This window comes from Puma concolor, chromosome A2, assembly GCF_028749965.1.
Source record: "Puma concolor isolate L17-30 chromosome A2, mPumCon1.1.hap2, whole genome shotgun sequence".
NCBI classification, from domain to species: Eukaryota; Metazoa; Chordata; class Mammalia; order Carnivora; family Felidae; genus Puma; species Puma concolor.
In genome coordinates, this window is record NC_141668.1 from 68,626,321 (window position 1) to 68,641,425 (window position 15,105).

Genomic DNA, 15,105 nt, shown 5'->3' on the forward strand with positions numbered 1-15,105 from the left:
CTTTCTAATTATAGGTGACAAATTTCTTTCAAAAATAATAGTTTTGACATGTTGTATTTTCATTATAATTTAGCTTTAAGTATTTGAAATTCATTATGATTTATTGATAAATGAATGATTAAGCAGTCTCTTTTCAAGTATGTGGGGACTTGGAAAATACCTTTTCCTATTGACTTCTGTATTAATTGAATTGTCATCAGAGAATATGATCTTTCTAAAGTCAACTTGAGATTCAAAGTTCCTTTAGTGTGAGTCTGTTGATAAACTCTCAGTTTTAGTTTGTGTCTTGATTTCACTCTAAAACAGTTAATGCTTCATAAGTCTTTCCTCTCAGCAGCAAATATATTATTCCATTGCCTCCTGTTTTCTGTTATTACTGTTGATCAGTCTGTTGTCCATGAAATGATCATCTTTTTGTGATGTAATTCCTCTCTAGTTGCTTTCAGAACTTTTGTCTTTGCTGCTCTAGAGTCACTACTTTGTGATATCTCGGCATTGATTTTCTTTTTATTCATCCTTTTTGGGAATATTGTGCTTTCTGAAGTTGTAGATTAATAGCTTTCAGCATTTCTGGAAATTTCTTGCCTATCACTCCTAGATTAGCTTTATTCTCTTCTTCTGTGACTCTGATTTGACATATGTTAGACTGTCTCATTTTATCCTCAACACTTTATACTATTTTCATATTTTCCAGTCCTTTTTCTTTCAGGATTATATTCTGGTTAATTTGTTCATTTCTATGTTCGAGTTCATTAGTGCATTTTCAGCTGTGGCTAATCTGCTTTTTAATATGTTTCATTTTTTTCTTTGAACATTTACATATTTTATATTTAGATGTTCCATTTAGTATTTTTCAGAACTGCCTGATCACTTTTTTTAATTTTTTTTTTTTAACATTTATTTATTTTTGAGACAGAGAGAGACAGAGCATGAACAGGGGAGGGGCAGAGAGAGAGGGAGACACAGAATCTGAAGCAGGCTCCAGGCTCTGAGCTGTCAGCACAGAGCCTGACGTGGGGCTCAAACTCCCGGACTGTGAGATCATGATCTGAGCCGAAGTCGGACGCTCAACCGACCAAGCCACCCAGGCGCCCCATGACTGCCTGATCATTCTTAATGGTTTTCTGTTGCTTATAATTTTTTTTTAATTTTTAAAAATATTTATTTTAAGAGAAAGGGAGAGAGAGAGTGTGTGTGTGGGCAAGAGCAAGTGAGCACAGGGGAGGGGGAGAGAGAGAGAGAGAGAGAGAGAGAGAGAGAGAGAGAGAGAGAGAGAGAGAATCCCAAGCAGGCTCTGCACTGTCAGCGCAGAGCCTGATGTGAGGCTCAAACCCACAAACTGTGAGATCAAGACCTGAGCTGAACCCAAGAGTTGGATGCTTAAGCCACTGAGACACCCAGGTGCCCTGCCTGCTTATGCTTTTGATTGTACATTACTTTAAGTACTTCATAAGCAGCTAGTCTATACCTGAAATATATCTAATATAGGTGGCTTACCTCTTTGTGAGGTTAGTGGTCTTTGATCGTGAACTAACAGTTGCCTGATCATAAATTGTGGGAATCTCATGGGATATACCATAGAATGTTTTCTGATGGAGATATGGTTTGCTTTCTGCTAGGAGGTGGGAAGATGATCAACCTAGGCCACATTAGCTCTCTTTGAGAGTCCTGGCTTAATGCAGAATCTCAGGTTCAGCTCCCCTCCCTTGCTGTCCACTGTAAGTTCAGTATCTAAATTGCAATTTATAGTATCCCTCAGGATAACACAATTCTCTCCTTGGCTTCTTGCTAAGAACATTTGTCAGCTCACTGCTCCCAGCTCCAGTGTTGACTTAGCTCTTCCTTTTATTTAGGGTTTGGGGGAGAGGAAGATCGGACTTGGAGATTATTTTACCCACTTTCAGGGAGTCCAACAACAAACCAAAATGTTTTATTTAGGGTCCAATTGGTTTCCAGAAAACAGTGTCTTGTCTACCATTGCTGCTGGAAGTGGAAATCCTATTGTTAAGCTGTGAAGTTCAGTAAATAAAGCACATGTGCCAACCATTCTGTCTCAGTTTTCCCAGCACAAGGTGCCCTATTATGATTTAAAGGGGCAAGTATCTATAATAATTTTTATTTTCAATTACAAATAAGGAAGTTAGGGCTCCAAAAGGCTAAATGGCTTACTCAATTTGTGATAAGGTGGGATGGAAGGGAGACACTAGAAATCATGTTTAATGTCTAATCCAGTAGACTTTTTAATAAATCCTTCGAATACTCTTTAGGTCCAATTTTATATTTTTAAAATTTTTTAATGTTTAATTTTGAGAGAGAGAGCATGAGCAGGGGACGGGAGGAGAGAAAGGGAGACACAGAATCTGAAGCAGGCTCCAGGCTCAGAGCCCGATGTGGGGCTCGAATTCAAGAATGGTGAGATCATGACCTGAGCCGAAGTCAGACGCTTAACCGACTAAGCCATCCAGCCACCCCACTCTTAGGTCCAATTTTAAAAGACATCTTAACGTTAAATTCTACATGTATTGTTTATGTTATAATAAGATCTGTAATTTTATTTTTACGTCTATGCATAACCAAGTCTAGATACATACATCCATCTATAATCACATATATACATCAATAAATCCAAGCCTATATAGAAAGTACTATAAATACAATTTAATATATAGACAAATATGACTATAAGGAAGATAACTTGGGAGCTTTAAAGGGAACTACAGAATCTTTTTTTTTTTTTTTTAAGAGAGAGAGAGTGAGCAGGGGGGAGGGACAGAGAGAGAGAGAAGACAGAGAAAATCCCAACCAGGCTCCAAGCTCAGCACAGAGCCTAATGCAGGGCTTGATCCCATGACCCCAAGATCAAGACTTGAGCTGAAATCAAGAGTTGGACACTCAACCAACTGGGTCACCCGGGCACCCTGGGAACTACAGAATCTTAATCTTGTCTTTCTCTAATAAGCATGGTCTTTAAGATAAAGTCATTGTACATTTAGTTTCACTTATACACAAGAGCAAATAATTTCTGGTAAAGATTATAATGACCTGGATTAGCTATGGTAATCCATATTGTACTATGCCTCAAGTAGCCTTCTAAATAATCTCTCCATTGAGCCCTCTCATAGGTTCAAATTATAAATTACATGAATACATCAAGAGAAAAAGTGGGATTCCTTGTGGGCAGTGCTGATAACAGTCCTCAGGAAATCTTTCAACATAAATAGTCCCTAGCATAGACAGAATTAATAATAATAGTCCAGGGAAAGCAAGGGGGAAAACCAGAGACAATCACTAAAGCAGGCATTTCAATTTAGGGGAGCCTATTACCAGAGTACCTGAGAGAAAAAGATAGAAACACACCCTCTGATACACAAACATTCCAACAAAGTTAGAAATAGTTGCTAGAGGCAACCTTGGGATTTCTGCAGTTCTATCTGATAATTACTATTTTATTAGTTTTGTTTAGGAGTATTTTTAAAGATAAAACAATTGGGTTGGGCACCTGGGTGGCTCAGTTGGTTAAGTGTCTGACTTAGGCTCAGGGTCGTAGTCTCTGGGTTTAGGAGTTGGAGCCCCACATCTGGCTGTCTGCTGTCAGCCCATTTCAGATACTCTGTCTTTTTCTCTCTCTGTCCCTTCCCCACTTGCACTCTCCCCCTCTCTCTCAAAAATAAATAAACATTAAAAAAAAACCCAAAACAATTGGATTAATGTCCTAAAATTCATTTTAGATATTTTGAAGGTTGGGGATAGAGATGTTTGTTAAGTTCTTTTGAGATAACTTGGTTATAGAAATCATTATATATCCCTTTTTTATTTTTAAAATTCTTTTTAGTGTTTATTTATTTTTGAAACAGAGATAGAGCACAAGCTGAAGAGGAACAGAAAGAGAGGGGGACAGAATCTGAAGTAGGCTCCAGGCTTTAAGCTGTCAGCACAGAGCCCAACTGGGGCTTGAACTCATAGACTGTGAGATCATGACCTGAGCTGAGGTCACTCAACTTACTGGGCCACCCAGGCACCCCTATATCCCTTTTTTAAAGTTTTCATAGACTTTTCCCCTGGGGCATTTTAGTGTCTTTAATTTTTATTTCCATGTTAATATTATAAGGGAAACTAATGTACTTAGAAGATTTTCTTTTCTCCTTTCTCTCCCAGATTTTGACTGTCCACCCTCCCAACCTCCACCCCCAGAAAACCTCTGGCATGTAGCTCCCCTTATCAAAAGCAGGTATTATTTTAGTCAAATGGGACACTCGTTTGAATATAGTTATGAATGAGGAATATTTGTGTGTGGGGGGCGGGAGCTGTGAACCTTTTAAAAATCTATATAGTTGGGGCGCCTGGGTGGCTCAGTCGGTTAAGCGGCCGACTTCGGCTCAGGCCATGATCTCGCGGTCCTTGAGTTCGAGCCCCTCGTCGGGCTCGGTGCTGACAGCTCAGAGACTGGAGCCTGTTTCAGATTCTGGGTCTCCCTCTCTCTGACCCTCCCCCGTTCATGCTCTGTCTCTCTCTGTCTCAAAAATAAAATAAACGTTAAAAAAAAAATTAAAAAAAAAATCTATATAGTTAAGATTGTTCACAGCATAGTCCACATCTGCTACTACTCTTGAAAAACACTAACAGGGGTGCCTGGGTGGCTCAGTCGGTTGAGCGTCCGACTTCGGCTCAGGTCATGATCTTGCGGTCCCTGGGTTCGAGCCCCTCGTCGGGCTTGGTGCTGACAGCTCAGAGACTGGAGCCTGTTTCAGATTCTGGGTCTCCCTCTTTCTCTGACCCTCCCCTGTTCATGCTCTCTGTCTCAAAAATAAATAAATGTTTAAAAAAAATTTAAAAAAAAACAAGAAAAACACTAACAGACGAAGGTATTTGTGAATTTTATGAGTGAGAGTTGAGGTGTGGAGCTTGGAGTGGCAGCACCTGTATCACCCTTTAAATGGTAGGAGACACTAGAATCAGGCAACTTTGAGGGAAGGTCACATGGAAGAAGGTATTTCAACAAGCCAGCTCTGTAACTGGCTTTCCCAGAGTCAGTTTCTAATTTTTCAGTAAATGATTATTCACCTAATGGATTGCTTAAGTCCTTTGTTTCTCTTTTTCAACTTCTACCTTTTATATAATAACATGAAACATTATAGAAGATGAACTTAAATTATTTACACTACCCACATTTCATGTCTGCTACAAAGCTTAACAGGGAAATCATTGCCTTGAAATTTCCAACAAGGCCGTCCCCGAAGGGTCTGTTCTCTGTATCTGGGTCTGAATGGGTACTCCATCATACTTGCTGTTCCTACAGGGCTGAAAGGGAGATGCCATCAATTCAGACACCCTTTGCGTCTGAGTTGCCTCGTATTACTATTAATATTTTTCAAAAACAATGACAGTTTCACTTGTTAAGGAAACCAACTCATTCTTAGAGACTGAACAATGGGAGAAGTTGGTGTGTAGTAACACAGTAGATCGTTTCTAATTGCTAGAAGAGATGTCCCTCTTAAGTCTCCTGACAGAGTCAGAAGTTAAGGCAGCAAGAGAAGCTTGTTACACGTAGAACCCAGTGGGAAGCAGCAACAGTTGGCATTTTCTCAGGAGAGCCAGTTCACTCATTATTTTAATGTTTGTGCTATTGAACACCTTTGAAGCGAAAATTAATTTCCCTTTTGGATTACTTAGGATATTATTTTTAATGCTGAAGTTTTCCACATCGTCCTTGCCCACAAATTTTTTCCAGAATGATCAAGAGAAAAAAACAAACAAAACAAAAACCCTTCAAATGATTATTTCTAACAGCACATAAAAACAGATTTTGAGAGATTTTGTTATTTCCCATGATTTCCTTGTAGACATTCTTAATGATCTTTCCTTAAAGGAAAAAAAAAAAGTATTTAGTGTTACATATTGAAATGAAAGCTAAGTGTTGTATTGTGAGAAGGGGGTGAAGGTTTCCTCAACACATCCCTAGATGAATGCAAATCCACCTACTTCTGTCTAAAAAATTCCACACAATTCAAACCTCAAGCATGCTAATCAAGATTAAGCTTCAGAGTATTAAGATCATTCCAAACCTGCCCGAAGTCCTGTTTATTTTGCATCTCTCACCCCAAATCTGGTCTGTTAGTAAGTGGCAAGGACAAAAGCCTTTCTTGATCTATCCAGCTGCTCCCACTCCTGCCAGAGCATCTCTGGGCTATGCTTAGAGACAGAGGCAAGCCACAGAAGCATGAAATCCACCACAGCCCCTGTCCCCTCTTCTCACCACTCCCCTGCCCATCAAGTCCTCCAGTTCTGAGTGGCTGGAGGAGCTTCTGATGCCTGTCCAAGTCCCCTTCTGCCAGCTCTGCACATGTCCAAGCTGCCACTCAATGTCACTTCCTCAGCACTAAACTTTTAGATGACTTTCCAAGCAGGCAACATTTTGGGGGCATTTTGCTGTCCTTTCTTTAGAACGGGCTTCCAGGATAGGTTCTTAATGTCCTTCCAAGGAGCTATGTTTAAGATAAGTTTAGTAAGTTATTAAATAACTTTGGTAGATAAAATGCACTTTGAACATGATGGTGAAGGATGGAAAACAATCTCCTATTTCTACTTTAATACTATGTAATGTTGTATATAAGTGAGTTTTTTTTTCTTTAAAGGGGTTCTGAGGAAAGAGATCCATCTTAAAAATATGGCAGACTGAAGCCAGAGTAGATAACAGGCAAGTTGTGGAGATTTGAGAAGTGCCAGTAAAATTTCTTTTTGATTAGATTTAGTGATATCACCTTTTTTTTTTTTTTTTTTTTTTTTTTAAGAGAGAGAGAGCCCAAGTGGGGTAAGTGCAGACAGAGGGTGGGGACAGAGGATTCAATGCGGGCTCTGTACTGACAACAGTGAGCCCAATGTGGGGCTCAAAGTCACCACTGTGAGATCACGACTTGGGCCAAAGTCAGACGCTCAACTGACTGAGTCACCCAGGTGCCCTGATATCACTTTTTTTTTTTTTTTTTTTAACTTTCTGTGTGTTTTAGGTTACAGGAGAAAGTAGCAGTTTAGGAAAGCAAATAGACCTTTATTCTTGGAATGGCAATTAAAATTCTTCTCCCTTTTAAATTGAGAACCAGCAGGTGAAGATCATTGTTTCTAGGGAGAGGTGTAAGGCTTTCTACAAATCTCCTCAATGAGCATCACATGGAGAAGCTTGGAAGGTTTACGTTGGGATCTACTTAAGTCCGAGGAAACATGGAGTTTACATCACAGTGACTGAATAGCTAAATGTTAGCGAGGTATTTAACTGTACCTAGATGCATGTACAGTTGACTTTTGAACAACTGCAGGGCTTAAGAGTGCCCAACCCCACACAGCTGAAAATCCATGTATAACTTCTGACTCCCCCAAAATGGAACTAATAGCCTACTGTTGACTAGAAGCCTTATTGATAACATAAATATTCAATTAACACATATGTTACATGTATTATATACTGTTATCCTTACAAGAAAGTAAGGTAAAGAAAATTTTATTAGGAAAATCATGAGGAAGAGAGAATATATATACAGTGCTGTACTGTAGTTATAAAAAATTTCCATGCATTAGGTGGATCTGCGCAGTTCAAACTTGGGTTGTTCAAGGGTCAACTATATTTGTTTAGCCTTAGTTCTCTATGTGGCTTTTTTTTTTTTTTTTCAAATGTGTGTTTAAAATGTAGAGTGTAGGGGCGCCTGGGTGGCGCAGTCGGTTAAGCGTCCGACTTCAGCCAGGTCACGATCTCGCGGTCCGTGAGTTCGAGCCCCGCGTCGGGCTCTGGGCTGATGGTTCAGAGCCTGGAGCCTGTTTCCGATTCTGTGTCTCCCTCTCTCTCTGCCCCTCCCCCATTCATGCTCTGTCTCTCTCTGTCCCAAAAATAAATAAACGTTGAAAAAAAAAATTAAAAAAAAAAATAAAATGTAGAGTGTAGATTTTATTATGTAATTTTAATTAAGTAGAATGTTCCTTTTATATTTGTACTTATGTGATACAATAAAGTTCTATTTTATAGGAGAAAATAATTACTCTTTGGCTTGGTTGATACCATGCCTACTGGAAGCTGTAACCAGAATGATACCACAGTGCCCAGGCACTGGCATCCACCAGTCAGAACTCAAACAGTATGGTGTATCAAATGATGTAAGATATGGGAAATAAAACACACACTTTAAGGAATATTTATTATTATATTCATTTAAGAGACCTTTTCTGAGCATCTTCGTTCATTCTACTGGATCTCAAAGTCTAGTAGCAGAGATATGAGAATTCCTTACCATATCCAAGAAATCAAAAGGGATGGATAAATCTAGACAAACAGTATCATCCCTGGATCTAAAGAAACCTACCTCAAATCCTTTGGAATTTCAGTTTGGGCCTGTATATTTTTCTTCTTCAATATAAATCATCTCCAAACCCACCCTGCCTTAGAATAAAGGTGATAAGTAGGAAGAAAAAGAAATGAACCAGAAATTCCAAAGTAAGAGAAACACTGGACCATAATCATGTCAATGCCAGGAAACCGAAAATTAATGTTTTCCTATAAAGGATGGAGGATGTCTAGGTGGGCTATGAAATGAGCACTGGAGGATGCAGAAAGGGCCATGAGGAAGATTTACTGGTGTTGGGAGAACTTTCGCCTAGGATTTCATGACTTGTGTGCTTTAAAACGTTATAGGTAGACAATTCCGTTCCTGCAGTTAAAAAAAAAAAAAAAAAGAGTTCCTATATGATAAAATTAATATTATGAGGAGATGGGAGAAGAGAGGAATTAGGTTGATTTGAAGGAAAATGATGTTTCAGAAGAGACAAATGTATATATTTAATTTTTGTTTTATGAGATAATGACTGAAAGGTAGTAAAATCTCCAAGTCAGATAGTTGGGACTGGGAACAATTTCAAGTAAACTGCCATTTCTAAGTGAGAAAGAATTGTTTATGGACTCTGGTGCAGTGTCTTCTGTGACACTGTACCAGAGTCCAATGTTTAGCTGTGAATATTTTGTAAGATTATCCTGTGACTCTTCATGTATTGGAATTAATAGAAGTTCCCTAGGCCAAAATTTAGTCTAGAATATGTGCCTTTCTAGCAAATAAAATCATTGTTAGTACCTGTTATAGTGAGTTTAAGCTAGTGCTCTCGGTATAAAAGTGACTGTTACAATATTTCGTGAGCCGTTTGCTTTACAGCCAGATGAAGTCATAAATATAAAATAAAGCTCTGGGTTATTTTTTTTGTAGCTCCTTAATGTTAATATCTCACGTATATTTTAACTGCTTGGAAAAGGTGTCAAAAATAAGATTCAGAAATAATTACACATCCCTTCTCCAAAACCCCATCTACAGCTTTAGTATTCAAGGAAGAAATTTCAGCTAAATAATAAAGTTATTTTCAGAGATAAGAGATTTAAAAAGTAGAAACAACATTTACTTTCAAAAGTCATCTAGTTTCTACCTCTATCTGATCCATTATAAAAAGCAAGTATTCTGTGAACACTTTATTATCCCAGATCAATAGACAATCGAATTGTGTATCCAGGAGCATAGCTAGTTCATACAAACCACTCACTTCAGTTCAGATACCCTAGCAACAATGAGCACCCACTTTCCCAAGGTCACCAGTCAGCATTAAATTGCTATTGTGCATTTTTAAATGTATATATTTTGAAGAATAACAAAACAACAAATGAGCCACTGTTATTTCTCAAGTGTTTACTAAGCAAAGGGTTTGAAATAAATAAGAAAGATCTTATGGAATTGGGTCAAATGTAAACTCTGTGTGGGTAGGGACTGTGCTTTATTCTGCCTTGTGTGGCATAGATATAAATGAATGAAGTGATTTGGTCTTCACCATCTCTTAAGAAGACAGAGGCAGGTACCATCCTCCTAATTTGTGAAAAGAGGGTGTTGATAAATGGATGGTTAAGTGATGTGCTCTAAGTGTTGGGCAGCGTCAGCTCTAGGAAGGAATATCAGAGAGAGAGAGCTCAGTATTGCCTTTTCTCCTAGATGAACTTCAGGCATCTTGTCTTTGTGCTAGACCAGAACCATGGTTTGGCTCAGAACATGTACAGTCAGGCCTGGCTTACTGTCCTGAGCCAAACACTGATTGAAGAGGTGCCTTTTATATCACTTTCATTTGAGCCAGTCCTTTCTCATACTGCTATCCTTTTCTTCTCCCAGAAAAAAAAAAAAAAAAAAAAAAGATTTACTAAGTGTTATTTACAGACGCTACTGGAGTAGTTACCATATACTGGCCACTTATGCTCTAGGCTCTCTGCCAAGTAGTTGATATGTAGTACCTCCTCTAATTCTCATCTCAGTGCTTACATAAAGTAGACATTATGCCCATTTCACAGATAAAAAATGAAGACTCACTGAGATTATAATTTATCCAAAGTCGAGGAAATCAGACCTAAATCTATTGAATTTTATGGCTTTTAAGCTTGTTTGCCTCACTATATTTACCTATTATCCTATGATGTGAATAATCAGCTGATGAACTAAAGAGATTTTAATACCATGAGTGTATTTCTAGACATGTTTATTCCTTTTAAAAATATATATATTTATTTTTGAGAGAGAGAGAGAGAGAGAGAGAGAGAGAGTATGTGTGAACGGGGGAGGGGGAGAGAGAGTGGGGGACGGAGGATCCGAAGTGGGCTCGTGCTGACAGCAGAGATCCTGATGTGGGGCTCGAACTCACCAAGCATGAGATCATGACCTCATGAACCAAAGTTGGAAGCTTAACCGACTGAGCCACCCAGGCACCCCTAGACACTTTTATTCTTTAAAGAAAACACTGGAGGGGTGCCTGAGTGGCTCAGTTGGTTAAGTATCTGACTCTTAGTTTCTGCTCAGGTGATGACTCACGGTAGGTGAGTTTGAGCCCCGTATCGACCTCCAAGCTGATAGCATGGAGCCTTCTTGGGATTCTCTCTCTCTCTCTCTCTCTCTCTCTCTCTCTCTCTCTCTCTGCCCCTCCCCTACTCACACACTTGCACTTTCTCTCTCTCGAAATAAATAAATAAACTTAAAAAAAACCAGAGAGCTGCCTATTTGAATAATAAAGACATGAAGAAGAGGAGGGAATTCACTTGTTGGAAATATCCCAGTGAAACTAATGTGATGGTAAAAGAGACAAATATAAAGGTTTATTACATTCACGAATAGAGAGACATGAAAGTGAATTAATTGGGATGCCTAGTGACTGGAACAATAGCTAAAGGGATACATCTAATGAAAACACCCAGGGGGATTCCTAATATTCACTCAACATTCACATTCTAGACATACACATCATCTCATTTTAGGTAATAGTATTTCTCACCTTTTCTGAAACATAGTCTTTGCTCAACCTAGTTCCTCATGCTACAGCAGTGTATTGTTACGTGTATTTCCATTATGCTCCATCAAAGAGAAAAAAAAATTAAATACAGAGAAATTAAATACTGAGATAAGATCTATTGTTGGGGGGGCAGAATTTTAGGGGGCCACAAACCATTTAATTATCAAAGACATTTTTGCTTTCCTAGGAACCATTTTGCCCTATTGAGAATGTCTGGGATAGCAATTTGATGCCTGCTTCTCCATGATATACCTGCTATTACTTCCAAACTGTAGAAGGTTGTGGCTAAATAACAAGTGCTCAGGAAAAGCATGTGGACAGGCAGCAGAGCAATTCATTGGTGTCTCATTAACTCAGTCTTTGGCAAGTTAGTTCAGATGATCCATTGGTCCTGTGAACTACAAGGCCGTTCGCTCAACTGTACAGGCTGGTCAGAAGAATGGCCAACAGGTAAGGTTCTAAAGTCAGATGTCCTGGGTGCAAACCTCATCTCCACCACCTATCAGCAATGAGACTCTGGCCAGTCATCTAACCCAGAAGTTCTCAACTGGTGGCAATTTTGTGCTCCCTCCCCCCAAATATTGACACTGTCTAGAGACATTTCTGATTATCATAACTGGGGGTGGGGGATGGGAAGACTACTGGCATCTAGTTGGTAGAAACCACCAGTGCTGCTAAATATCCTATAGTGCACAGGAAAGCCCCCCACAACAAAGAATTATCCAGTTGAAAATGTCAGCTGCCAGGTTGAGAAACTGATTTAACCTTTCCGTTCATTTTTGTCATTGTACCAGACAGCGTACATTCCTTAACAGATATTTCCAACCCATCTCCTTTCTGCCTCCCTGGTAGAGCCTGGAAAAGGTAAATACTACTGTGTCTTGTTGCTAGAGATAGCCTAAAGCACAGTAAGATATAGGTGGAAATTTATTGGGGGCATGAGAAAAGCCTTTGTTTTTCCACTGATATAAGAAAAAGATTAGACTCTTTCACCCCTTTCTTCTTCTTTCTACCTTGAACATGAAAGCAATGTGTAGAGTTCCAGAAGCCATGTTGTTATCATTAGGGAAAGCCAAGAGATTCAAAGAAAGGATGGCCTGCATATTGCCGAGACCACAAATCAATGCCATATAAGCATTCCTGTACTTCTTTTTATATTAGAATATATAACTCCTATTTGTTTAAACATTCTTGATATACTCAAATTTCAAATTGGATTTTATAATAATAGGGTATTTCCATAATTTTGTATTATGGAAAAATATTTATAAATAGCGTAAAATTTGCCATTTTAACAATCTTGTAAGTATGCAATTCAGTAGCATCAATTACATTCCCAATGCTGTGCAACTATTACTATTATTTCCAAAAGTTTTTATTACCCCAAATGGAAATACTATACTCATTAAGCAATAACTGACATCTTTTCCTCCAGCCCTCAATGTCCGTGGTAACTTCTAAGGTACTTGCTGCCTCTATGAATTTGCCTATTGTAGATATTTCATACAAGCAGAATAATAATAATATCCTTTTGTGTCTGGCTAATTTCACTTAGTATAATGTTTTCAAGGTTCATCTACACTGCAGCATGTCTCAGAACTTGACTCCTTTTTAGGGCCAAGTAATATTCCATTGTATGTATATGTTGTTTATCCATTCATCTGTTGATGGGCATTTATTTGAGTTGTTTCTACCTCTTGGCAATAGTAGAGTTTTAAAAGGTAAAATAAGATGAATGAGTGAGGTACTCAGAAAAGTGCTTAATATTTAAGACAAATTCAGCAAATGTAAGTTAAAATTATAACTGGTAACATTAAATATCACCTCACCACATTCACCCTGTCAACTGTCTTTTGTTGCAAAGAGGAGTGTAGTAGCAGCATGTGGATGCACTGGCATAAAACTATGATCAGGACCTATTTACAATTCATAGCAAACAGTACTCTCATTGGTCTGTGATTATCTGCAAGTATGATGGGAATTTTCACTTATCCATCCATCCTTCCATCCATAGCCATCCTTCCACAATTAAGATTATGTTAAGCACCTCAAGTGGGAGAAATAATATATTTCAAACCTAGGCTGAAATAACACATGATTAAATTGTTGCGAATAACAAAAAAAAAAAGGAGGTGCTTAATAAATGTTTCTGACGATTATGAAATAGTTCTGCAATCAATCATAAGCTTCAAAAATTTCTCTAGGACTAGGCTGTGTTACCAGTGAACCAGATACATGCCTTATGAAATCCCCATCCTGATAAGTACTTTTAAAACCGATTCGTAAATATCATTGAGTTTTATCCTTTGCACCTCAGGTTTTATTCACAAAGGTACAAAACAAAAGCTCCATCGAGTAACTGTCATGGCAGTACCAGGAAAAGTGCCATTTTCTAAGTAGGAAAAACAAACTCCTCCTTCCAAGTAACAGGGATAAGTATAGAGGTAAAAGGTCTTCCACAGCAGAGGAGTACAGCAGGTCAACTTTTTAGCTGGTGGGAGATATATTTTGGAGAAGATCTGGTGTGGGGAAGGTGTGTATACTGAAGAACACATTAAAACAGAGAGTAGGAGGGGCGCCTGGGTGGCGCAGTCGGTTAAGCGTCCGACTTCAGCCAGGTCACGATCTCGCGGTCCGTGAGTTCGAGCCCCGCGTCGGGCTCTGGGCTGATGGCTCGGAGCCTGGAGCCTGTTTCCGATTCTGTGTCTCCCTCTCTCTCTGCCCCTCCCCCGTTCATGCTCTGACTCTCTCTGTCCCAAAAATAAATAAATGTTAAAAAAAAAAAAAAATTTAAAACAGAGAGTAGGAAAGAGGAGGAAAGGGTAATAAATCACCGATGACTGTGGTGACAGCATATCTTACTCTGATGTTGAAGATCTTTGAGACAAGTGTGGATGGTCATTCATTTAAGATCAACAATGGGAATCATGTTTGAAAGGTATTTATGGAGCACCTGCTGTGTGGAACGTGTTTTATGATAAATAATTATCAGCTTACCCTGATATATCTAACAATTTTGGCAAGTCAGGGTTCACCAATCTACCCACAGTCTCTTCAGAAAACAAGTGGAGGAACCCATGAGAAAATCACAATACCATGGGGGTTCTGGGGTTCTGAGATGGTATATGAACGCCACACTTGGGAAATATTCATGAGGGAGCTAGAAATTTAGCTGTACTGAGAAGTGGATAGAACGTGTGTAGGCAGAACAGAAAAGTGAAAGAAAGAGAAATAGCATCAGTAGAGGAGTGTCATGGCACTAGAAAGGAGGCAGAAGGCTGAGCAGGCACTAGAGAGGTTGGCCTGACTGGATGCTCATGGGAAATAAGGTTTAATAGCAAGAGTGGTGCCAGGAATGACACAACTACTAAGTAGCTCATTATTTCCAGGCTGGTCACAGGAGAATATGGCTCCATTTCTAGGTGCTAGAGGTTCTCATTCTGTTCTACCTCTCCCCGCCCATTCTTTTAATTTCTTGTGTTTCAGAGCACATGCTCTAGGCAAGGTGAATTTGTATTAAGTTTAAAAAAAAAAAAAAAAACAAATAGCTCTGTAAAAAATTTTCTTGGGTTCCTCTGAATAACCACCACAGGCCCTCCTGGTCACCTCTTAACAAGATTTTCATTTAAATTGGTTCACTCGCCTGGCATTTTAGGATAGTCAAGCCTGTCTTTGGTGATCAACTGATACTGTTACTGCTACGTGCTATTTTATACTCTGGAATCAGAGGTGGTAAGGACAGAGCCCTTGTCTTTTGTATTT

General features: G+C 38.9%; 1 long non-coding RNA gene across 1 annotated transcript in view; it reads left to right on the plus strand.

Moving 5' to 3' along the window:
• Window positions 1-15,105, plus strand: part of LOC147583249 (uncharacterized) — a 208,609-nt gene that overhangs the window by 69,057 nt on the left and 124,447 nt on the right. The gene's annotated exons all lie outside the window — the stretch shown is intronic.